At 50.0% G+C, this 8,204-nt stretch overlaps 1 protein-coding gene across 3 annotated transcripts in view; it reads right to left on the minus strand.

Annotated features, from left to right (window-relative positions):
• P4HA2 (prolyl 4-hydroxylase subunit alpha 2) overlaps window positions 1–6,247 on the minus strand; it is a 28,117-nt gene extending 21,870 nt beyond the window's left edge. For all 3 annotated transcript variants that reach the window (XM_066559901.1, XM_066559902.1, XM_066559903.1), the window contains exons 1-2: window positions 6,156–6,247; window positions 3,961–4,071 (exon numbers count right to left, since the gene is read on the minus strand). The gene's annotated coding sequence lies outside the window, so the exon portion shown is untranslated. The remainder of the gene's footprint in view (window positions 1–3,960; window positions 4,072–6,155) is intronic.
• Window positions 6,248–8,204: the final 1,957 nt, after the last annotated feature.

Below are 8,204 nucleotides of genomic sequence, written 5' to 3' on the forward strand. Positions count from 1 at the left end.
GAATAGTCTGCCATCATTTAATGGAGTGGTTTTTTGGATGCATATCATAAAGCCTGGGAGAACAATTACAAGTGAATATTCCAGTTAAAACAACTCTACACTCTCCTGCACCTCCTCACCATGTTCTCTCATGGCTGAGGAAATCTGCCAAGAAGCACTACAGCTACCAGCTTGTCTTTATAGCAGGTCTGCAACAGCTTTACCATCCGACTCAGTTTTACTTGAGTCAATAAACAGAGACCACAGTAAAAAGAGAAAGCAGCTCTTGCTCAAACAAGCAGGACACCTGGCTGCAGGGTTGGCAGATTGTTTGTACATTCTTTTGACAGCTGTTACTGGGAAAACCAGCACAAATAATGAATTACAGGAGGCTGAATAACCACAGTCTTGGCTGGCAGGAGCGTGTGTGCACAGCAACACGTACGTGTGCCCACCCCACTGAGCTGAAAGGAGGGCAAGAGGGGCAGAAGGGGCATGGGCAGCTCATGCCTCAATAAAGGAGAACAATGTTTGTAAAGCAATGTGTTTTATTCAAACAGAAATGCCAAACACAAGCCTTTGTAGAACAAATACTGCCTACATTTCTGGCTTTTCTTTTGTGAGTTTTGGGTTTTCTTACTTCTTTACAGTATAAGACATCAGTGAATCATTACTCCTATGGAAAGAGTGCTGTCAGGCCCAGAGCACACTGGCAGAAGGAAAAAAGTCCTAGACAAAATACACAAGGATGGAATTTTTTCTCCACAGGTTAGACTGAATTCTTTATTAAATAAGCTTTCTGAAAACCTCATAATCAACAAGATATAAAAATAGAGACCTGACCTATTAAAGGGGAATTGCTTGCATATCTACCATGGTTCCCAGTTTCTCTTCCACTCTGAATTCCATATCCAGTCACAGGGAACACAGGCCAAAAGGGAGCACTTTTTTCAGGTCAGAAGAGGAAACAAATACCTATTACATCCAGTGCCTTTAGGACTCAACTTCTGATCACACTGATATGCTATGGTCTCCCTTATTCACCATAGTACAAGAGAACTCCACTTGCCTGACAGCCTAACTAAAAACAGGGACAAAAAAAGCAAGTCCTTCATCTAGCTCCAAATTTGCACAGACTTCTCATGCAGGAAAATTAAATTGAGCGGAACCAACATAAAACCAGTCTGTACAACATAAAGAATACAAGTCATACCCTTTATTGAGGTAAATTAGACCAGAATGTTACTTGTACTCATATGTTAACACTTTTTGATCACATGAACTCCAGAAAAAAAAAAACCCAAAACCGTGTCCTTCCACTCCTCAGTTAAAGGTGGCAGCACTCCCTCTGCTTATGGGGCTTCTTTAGGGGAGGAGGGGAACTGGGGTGCAATCTAACTGCTCCAAACTGCTACCAGCAAAGTCACCTCTTCCAAAGACTGGGTGGGGGAAATTTTTTTCAGAGCACACAGGAACGGTTTCTTCTAAGTCATTAAGGCAGACTATTGCTCTCTGCTTACAGACCCAGAATCTGCTGCAGAGGAATAAAGCTTGTGAGACAAAGTATCATAACCAGATACTGTCAACATCTGATTAAGATACCATTTTTCTGAGCTACTGGAATACAACATGCAAGCTGATGACACAAGGAAGGGTTACAGCCCATCTCCTCTTCTGTGCTTGTCTGTGCTGTTAAAGACACCTGGGAAATCACTCAGAGCAGCTCCTTCCATTTAAGTACCATGGTGAAATCCAACAAGCAAATCACTAATTCAAGATCACCTCAGGCCACTGATGAGGTTTTGGCACATGTCACCATCATATTTTCTGGAAAAATCCCCTTGCACGGGATTTTTCTCCTGGGAAGCTGAGAAGCCTCAGAGAAAAAGGAAAACAATACCATCTCATTTGCTTCTCCTGTGTTTTGCTGCTTTGGAATGTGGTTTGGACATTGTTTACCAACAGGTGCATGTTTCATGTGAATTGTTTTTACTTAATGACCAATCACCATCCAGCTGTGTCAGGGCTCTGAAGAGAGGCCCAAGTTTTCATTACTATCTTTGTAGCCTTCTGGCTGCATCCTCTCTCTATTCTTTAGTATAGTTTTCATATAGTATTCTTTAATATAATATCATAAAATAATAAATTATCCTTCTAAGAGCATGGAGTGTGATTCATAATTCCACCCTTCATGGGGGACCCCAGAAAACACCACAGGTGCACACAAAGTTGAGGCTCTGAAGTTCTGTCCATCCTCTAACAGCAGTTTGAGGTTGGACTGTTGGATGAGACACAACTGTCTGGGGCTCCTCCAAAGGCCACTGTTTTCCACCCTATCATCTTGCTTTCAGACACACTGAACTGGGGCTGCAGATGGCTTCATCCCTTTCCCCTCCACAAACAATGGAGCTGCAAAAGGAGGCATTAAGCTGCTGTCAGTACTGATGGCTGTAAATAAGGTTCATGATATCTAAGTGGAAAATGGTACAAACCAAAAACCTGCAAGGCTGCTTACTTATTAAGAGCCAAAAGATAGGCTTAATTATAAACAGATTTTCAAGATGATGCCAAGGAGGAGCCTCTCTCAATACCAACCAAGAAAGGCAGCCACAAAACCATTCACTTGTAGCAGTATTTCAAGTCTTGCAGATTTGCCCAGCACATGATAGCAGCTATAAAACATTTTAAAAGTTATTAAATAATAAGGAAAGAAAGCCTATACCATTGGCTGAAGACTTCGAACCAAGTAATTCAAAGCTGAAATTCATTATCCACATGAACTCAGATGCACCAGTGTTCAACCCAGCCCCTTCCTCCAGAACACACTTGTTTTACTGCTTGAAGCAGCTTATGCCAACATCACTGCCTTTCTTTACAAATCATTTTAATATGCATCTAAAACCAATTAGAATTACCTGGCAAAACCAGCAATGTGATTGCCTTGTGCTTCTCAAGGCAAGCCAAAAGAAAATGAGGAAAAGCTGTTTATTTACAAGCATTAACAAGGACACAGCACAATCATGCAAAACTGCTGGCATTTCTTTTAACATAAAATAAATTATAACCACCTTAGAAGCCATAATCACCCTGATTAGTTCCCAGTATTTTTTTCAAGCCATAACAAAACATTTCTTCCACACTCCAGTAGAGAACAAAACTGATGCAAAGTCTAAGGCACAGCAAATCCACTTCAATCTTACTCTGCAAGCTCTGCCTTTATAAAGCAGCCTGGAGTCAAACCCCACAGTATTGGTGAAGACAAAAAGACTCTGGGCTTTTTCCACTACAGCTTGTTTTTTTAGCATTAATATCTAGACTGCATTTTACTGTGCAAAGGCCATAACTTTGGTATATCACCATACTTAACATAACTTGAAATAACTTAACATTTGCCATATAAAGCATTAAAAGTATCTTCCTGTTCAGAAATAAGAGGAGTTATTTTCATATTAAAAGGTCTGCTGTCAGTGAACTGTTTCTTTCAGTTCAATTTAATTAAAATCAGGCATTATCTCAGAGGTTGATCCTATTCTAACATCCCCCTAGAACATGCCTGCTTCCACACTCCATGTTCCCACATCTCTGACATATAGAAAACCATGCACAAAAATCAGAACTAGTCATAGGAAAAATATCTATGTTTACAGCTTGCTTCTTTGGAAGTTTGCCAATGCACACAGCATGGAAATTATAAACAGATTGGATTCCTGACTTAAACCTCCAGTGAAAAATTTCTTATGCTTACTGGTAAACCCTGCTCCCTCTGCTGTTACTCTCTTTGAAGTGTATAATTCCTGCACTGCCTCCCAAAGTATGATTAGTCACATTAAAAAATTGAATCCCAAGAAATTATGGCATTAGCAAGAGGCCACATTCTTGTCTGTTAGTGTCCCAGCACTGCCAATTTACCATTGCAGAATAACGTTCTGCTTGTGAAATGTGAATGGCAGTCACTGATTGCTATATATATTCACAACATACCTGTGGGATTACTTCCAAGTCCTTAATGCCAGAAAGATGAAATATTACCCTGGTAAAGATGGCCACAGCAGCCTTCCAGCTCCACTCCAGCCTCAAAGAGCACCTATGAAACTAAAGAGCAAGAGGTTTCATTACAAAAATGTCTTCTGGGGAACACTACTTTAATACTGAGGAAAAGGGACGATTATTGGCTGGAAACACCAAACATCACAAAGTCAGACAGTCCCAAAAATAGCCTTTATTTACATATCCTCTCTCCTCCTGGCTTCCAGGTTACAAGGACATTCTTTGCTTCCTGAAATTACATTACTCCTGTCTAGTCAAAGGCATATTTTGCCATCTTACGACATGCCAAGCTGCTGTGCCCCAGCTGAGCTGTGGTAACACTTAAGTAATGCCTTCAGTTTTCCCCAGCTGCTCTCCCGTGCCTTTGCACAGCCTTTTCCACCGAGGCTTCAGTCGCTGCATCGCACAGGTCACACACAGCTGCCTGTGCTCTCCTGGCTTGTCCCCAGCTCAGCTGCACAACTATGTAGGGACACGCTTTTTTTTTTTTGTAAACAAAGCTCAGAGTACAACAAAATGAGACGTGAGCAGAACAAGTGCGGTTTGAACACCTCTACGAAGCTTAAGCCATGGCTTGCTCTGTGTGAGCCTGTGGCAGGCAGGGAACACGCACAGCCAGCTAACGCAGCTGGCAAAGTCAGCTGGCGGTGATTTAACCGGGAATGCCAGTCCTATCAAACCCAAACAGCGCCGAGAAGGGCAACAAGCTCTTCCACTGTTTTTGCGATGACAGCTCTAACACGCTTACAGAGACGCGTGATGTTTTGCGGTACCGCCGTCCCCCCGAGCCCGGCCCGCGGGGACCGCCGGCCCCAGCAGCGGAGCGAGGATCCCGGAGAGGATTGAACCGCCTCTCGCCAGGGCTGAACCGCCTGCGAAGCGCTCGGACCGCGCTCAGGGCTCCGGCAGCGGGACCCCCGCCAGTCCCGGGGAGCTGCGGCAGCGGGCACAGCGTGCGGCGGGCTCCGGCCGTACCCGTGCCCTCAGCGCGGGCTCCGGCCGTACCCGTGCCCTCAGCGCGGGCTCCGGCCGTACCCGTGCCCTCAGCGCGGGCTCCGGCCGTACCCGTGCCCTCAGCGCGGGCTCCGGCCGTACCCGTGCCCTCAGCGCGGGCTCCGGCCGTACCCGTGCCCTCAGCGCGGGCTCCGGCCGTACCCGTGCCCTCAGCGCGGGCTCCGGCCGTACCCGTGCCCTCAGCGCGGGCTCCGGCCGTACCCGTGCCCTCAGCGCGGGCTCCGGCCGTACCCGTGCCCTCAGCGCGGGCTCCGGCCGTACCCGTGCCCTCAGCGCGGGCTCCGGCCGTACCCGTGCCCTCAGCGCGGGCTCCGGCCGTACCCGTGCCCTCAGCGCGGGCTCCGGCCGTACCCGTGCCCTCAGCGCGGGCTCCGGCCGTACCCGTGCCCTCAGCGCGGGCTCCGGCCGTACCCGTGCCCTCAGCGCGGGCTCCGGCCGTACCCGTGCCCTCAGCGCGGGCTCCGGCCGTACCCGTGCCCTCAGCGCGGGCTCCGGCCGTACCCGTGCCCTCAGCGCGGGCTCCGGCCGTACCCGTGCCCTCAGCGCGGGCTCCGGCCGTACCCGTGCCCTCAGCGCGGGCTCCGGCCGTACCCGTGCCCTCAGCGCGGGCTCCGGCCGTACCCGTGCCCTCAGCGCGGGCTCCGGCCGTACCCGTGCCCTCAGCGCGGGCTCCGGCCGTACCCGTGCCCTCAGCGCGGGCTCCGGCCGTACCCGTGCCCTCAGCGCGGGCTCCGGCCGTACCCGTGCCCTCAGCGCGGGCTCCGGCCGTACCCGTGCCCTCAGCGCGGGCTCCGGCCGTACCCGTGCCCTCAGCGCGGGCTCCGGCCGTACCCGTGCCCTCAGCGCGGGCTCCGGCCGTACCTGTGCCCTCAGCGCGGGCTCCGGCCGTACCTGTGCCCTCAGCCCTGCCCCGCTCGCCTCAGCGCGGGCTCCGGCCGTACCGGTGCCCTCAGCAGGGGCTCCAGCCGTACCTGTGTCCCCAGCCCTGCCCCGCTCGCCTCAGCGCGGGCTCCGGCCGTACCGGTGCCCTCAGCCCCGCTTGCTCGCCCCGGCCCCACTCGCCGTCCAGCCGCCGCTCCCGCCGCCCGTTCTAGAAGCGCCCCGGCCCCGCTCACCGTGCGGCCGCCGCTCCCGCCGCCCGTTCTAGAAGCGCCCCAGCCCCGCTCACCGTGCGGCCGCCGCTCCCGCCGCCCGTTCTAGAAGCGCCCCGGCCCTTCCAGCCCCACCTCCCGCCGGCCCCGCCCCTCTCGGACCGCCCCCGATGCCCGAAGCCCCGCCCCCCGCCGTAATGCCGCGAGTAGCAGCGCCCCGGTCCCGCCGTCCGGGCTGTGCCGGGCTCTCGCAGCGGCTGTTCCGCGGCGCAGAGCGGATCCAGAGGGAACCCAAACACCCCCGTAGCCCCTGCTCCGTCCCTGGAGCAGCCCGTCTGGCTCTGGACGGGCTCCCTGCAGGCCGGCGACAGCTCTGGCGCTGCTCTCAGTACCTCCGAGCCAGCGCGCAGCAGCTCCGGGTGAGCCCCAGGCAGGCGCCGGGCTGGGGGCAGAAGGAAAATGTTTTCCTTCATTTCCATCAGTCTCAGTGCCGGAACGTGGCACGGCCGAATGAGCAGATGATGGGTTCACCTGGCCTGGGCTCCGCCGAGGGAAGGAGCAGCCGGAGCCCCACTGGGTCTCCCGGGACCACGGCACCGCTTCGGGCGAGGATGGACCCGACACAGGCACGGGTAGAGCTGAAACAAAGAGAAAATCATTCCCCAGCCCACCAGAACGTCTAATTTACTGTGTTTCCTCTTTAGAAACCAGTATTCACACTAATTCTGAGTGACCATCATCATTGCCAATCATCCTAACAGTCACCTCTACCAAAAATAACATCTTTCCAATATTTAATAGAACCAGGAACCCAATTAGACCAAGCAAAACACTATGAACAAGCTACCGCTTGCTTTCCAAATTCACTCCATCACAAGTCCATTTTCTAAAGAGAGATCTAGTGTACTACAACTGCAAACACAAGGTTTTGGTAGATGACTCACCAAAGCACAATCCATAAGAAAAATAGAAAATAGGGAAATAAATATCTAACATAAGGAGGCAATTTCACTGAGGCTTTCAACAACTGCTAATATCATAAACCATAATAAAAGGGTCCAGCTGTCCTGACACCAGAGCATACTAACACAGTTCCATATGTTCCACATACATACACTTTGTACATTAACATTTATTGGGTGAATTCAGAAATGATTGCATCATTATCCATGAGAGAAGCAAGCTGTGAGTCTGTGATGGCATTAAAGATATTAGTACATTTTAGAGACTGTAAAAACACCATTAGTCTTCAGACCCAATGACATGAGTCAGAGACAGATATCTTACTCAGTTCTGATGCTTCTTTTTTAACCTATTTTTACTACAGACTTCTTGCTCTTTTTTTAGGGAGATACAGATCTTTTTTTCCTCTTTTAGTAGGAAGAATTTAAAATGTGTTTTTGTAGAGGTGTTGGGTTTGTGTGGCAACATTTTGGTAGTGGGGGGCTGCAGGTGTGGCATCTATGAGAAGCTGCTGGAAGCTTCCCCCCATGCCTGATGGAGCCAATTGTCCATTGCTGTTGGACTATGCTGAGCCCACTGGCAACAGCAGCTGTATTAATGTACTTTAAAAGGGAAAAAAGCCCTGCACAACTGCAGACAGAGAGAGGAGTGAGAATATGTGAGAAGAACAACTGAACCTGGAGAGCTATGACATGGAGATCTGCTTTAAAACCAGGAGAATCAAGCATCCTTTGGGTGTCTGAAGCCCTTACATTCCTTTCAAGTAAAAATCTCTTTGTAGAGAGCTTGTCTGCAGAAAGTGCACACAAGTATTTTTGGATGCCCCCTTGTCTCTCATATTACAAGGGCTTGGTCAAGACCTAGGCAGAGGAAATATTTAAATTAAGTGAAGAGCACTTATGTCATGCCATATAGGATTTCCCATAAAACAATGCAGTGAGTCAGAACAGAGGAGGCAGGAATACGCCTGGAAAACAACTCTTTCTGACCTCAGCAGAGCTCAGGTTTCTCCCTGAAACTGAAGCTAAAACTTACATGTGTAAAAAGGCCTTGTAGAGGAACGAATTCTAAAATTAGCTGTGTCTGTTGCGCTTCCTCTTTTGTTTCATG

Source organism: Molothrus aeneus, chromosome 15, assembly GCF_037042795.1.
Source record: "Molothrus aeneus isolate 106 chromosome 15, BPBGC_Maene_1.0, whole genome shotgun sequence".
Classification (NCBI taxonomy): Eukaryota; Metazoa; Chordata; class Aves; order Passeriformes; family Icteridae; genus Molothrus; species Molothrus aeneus.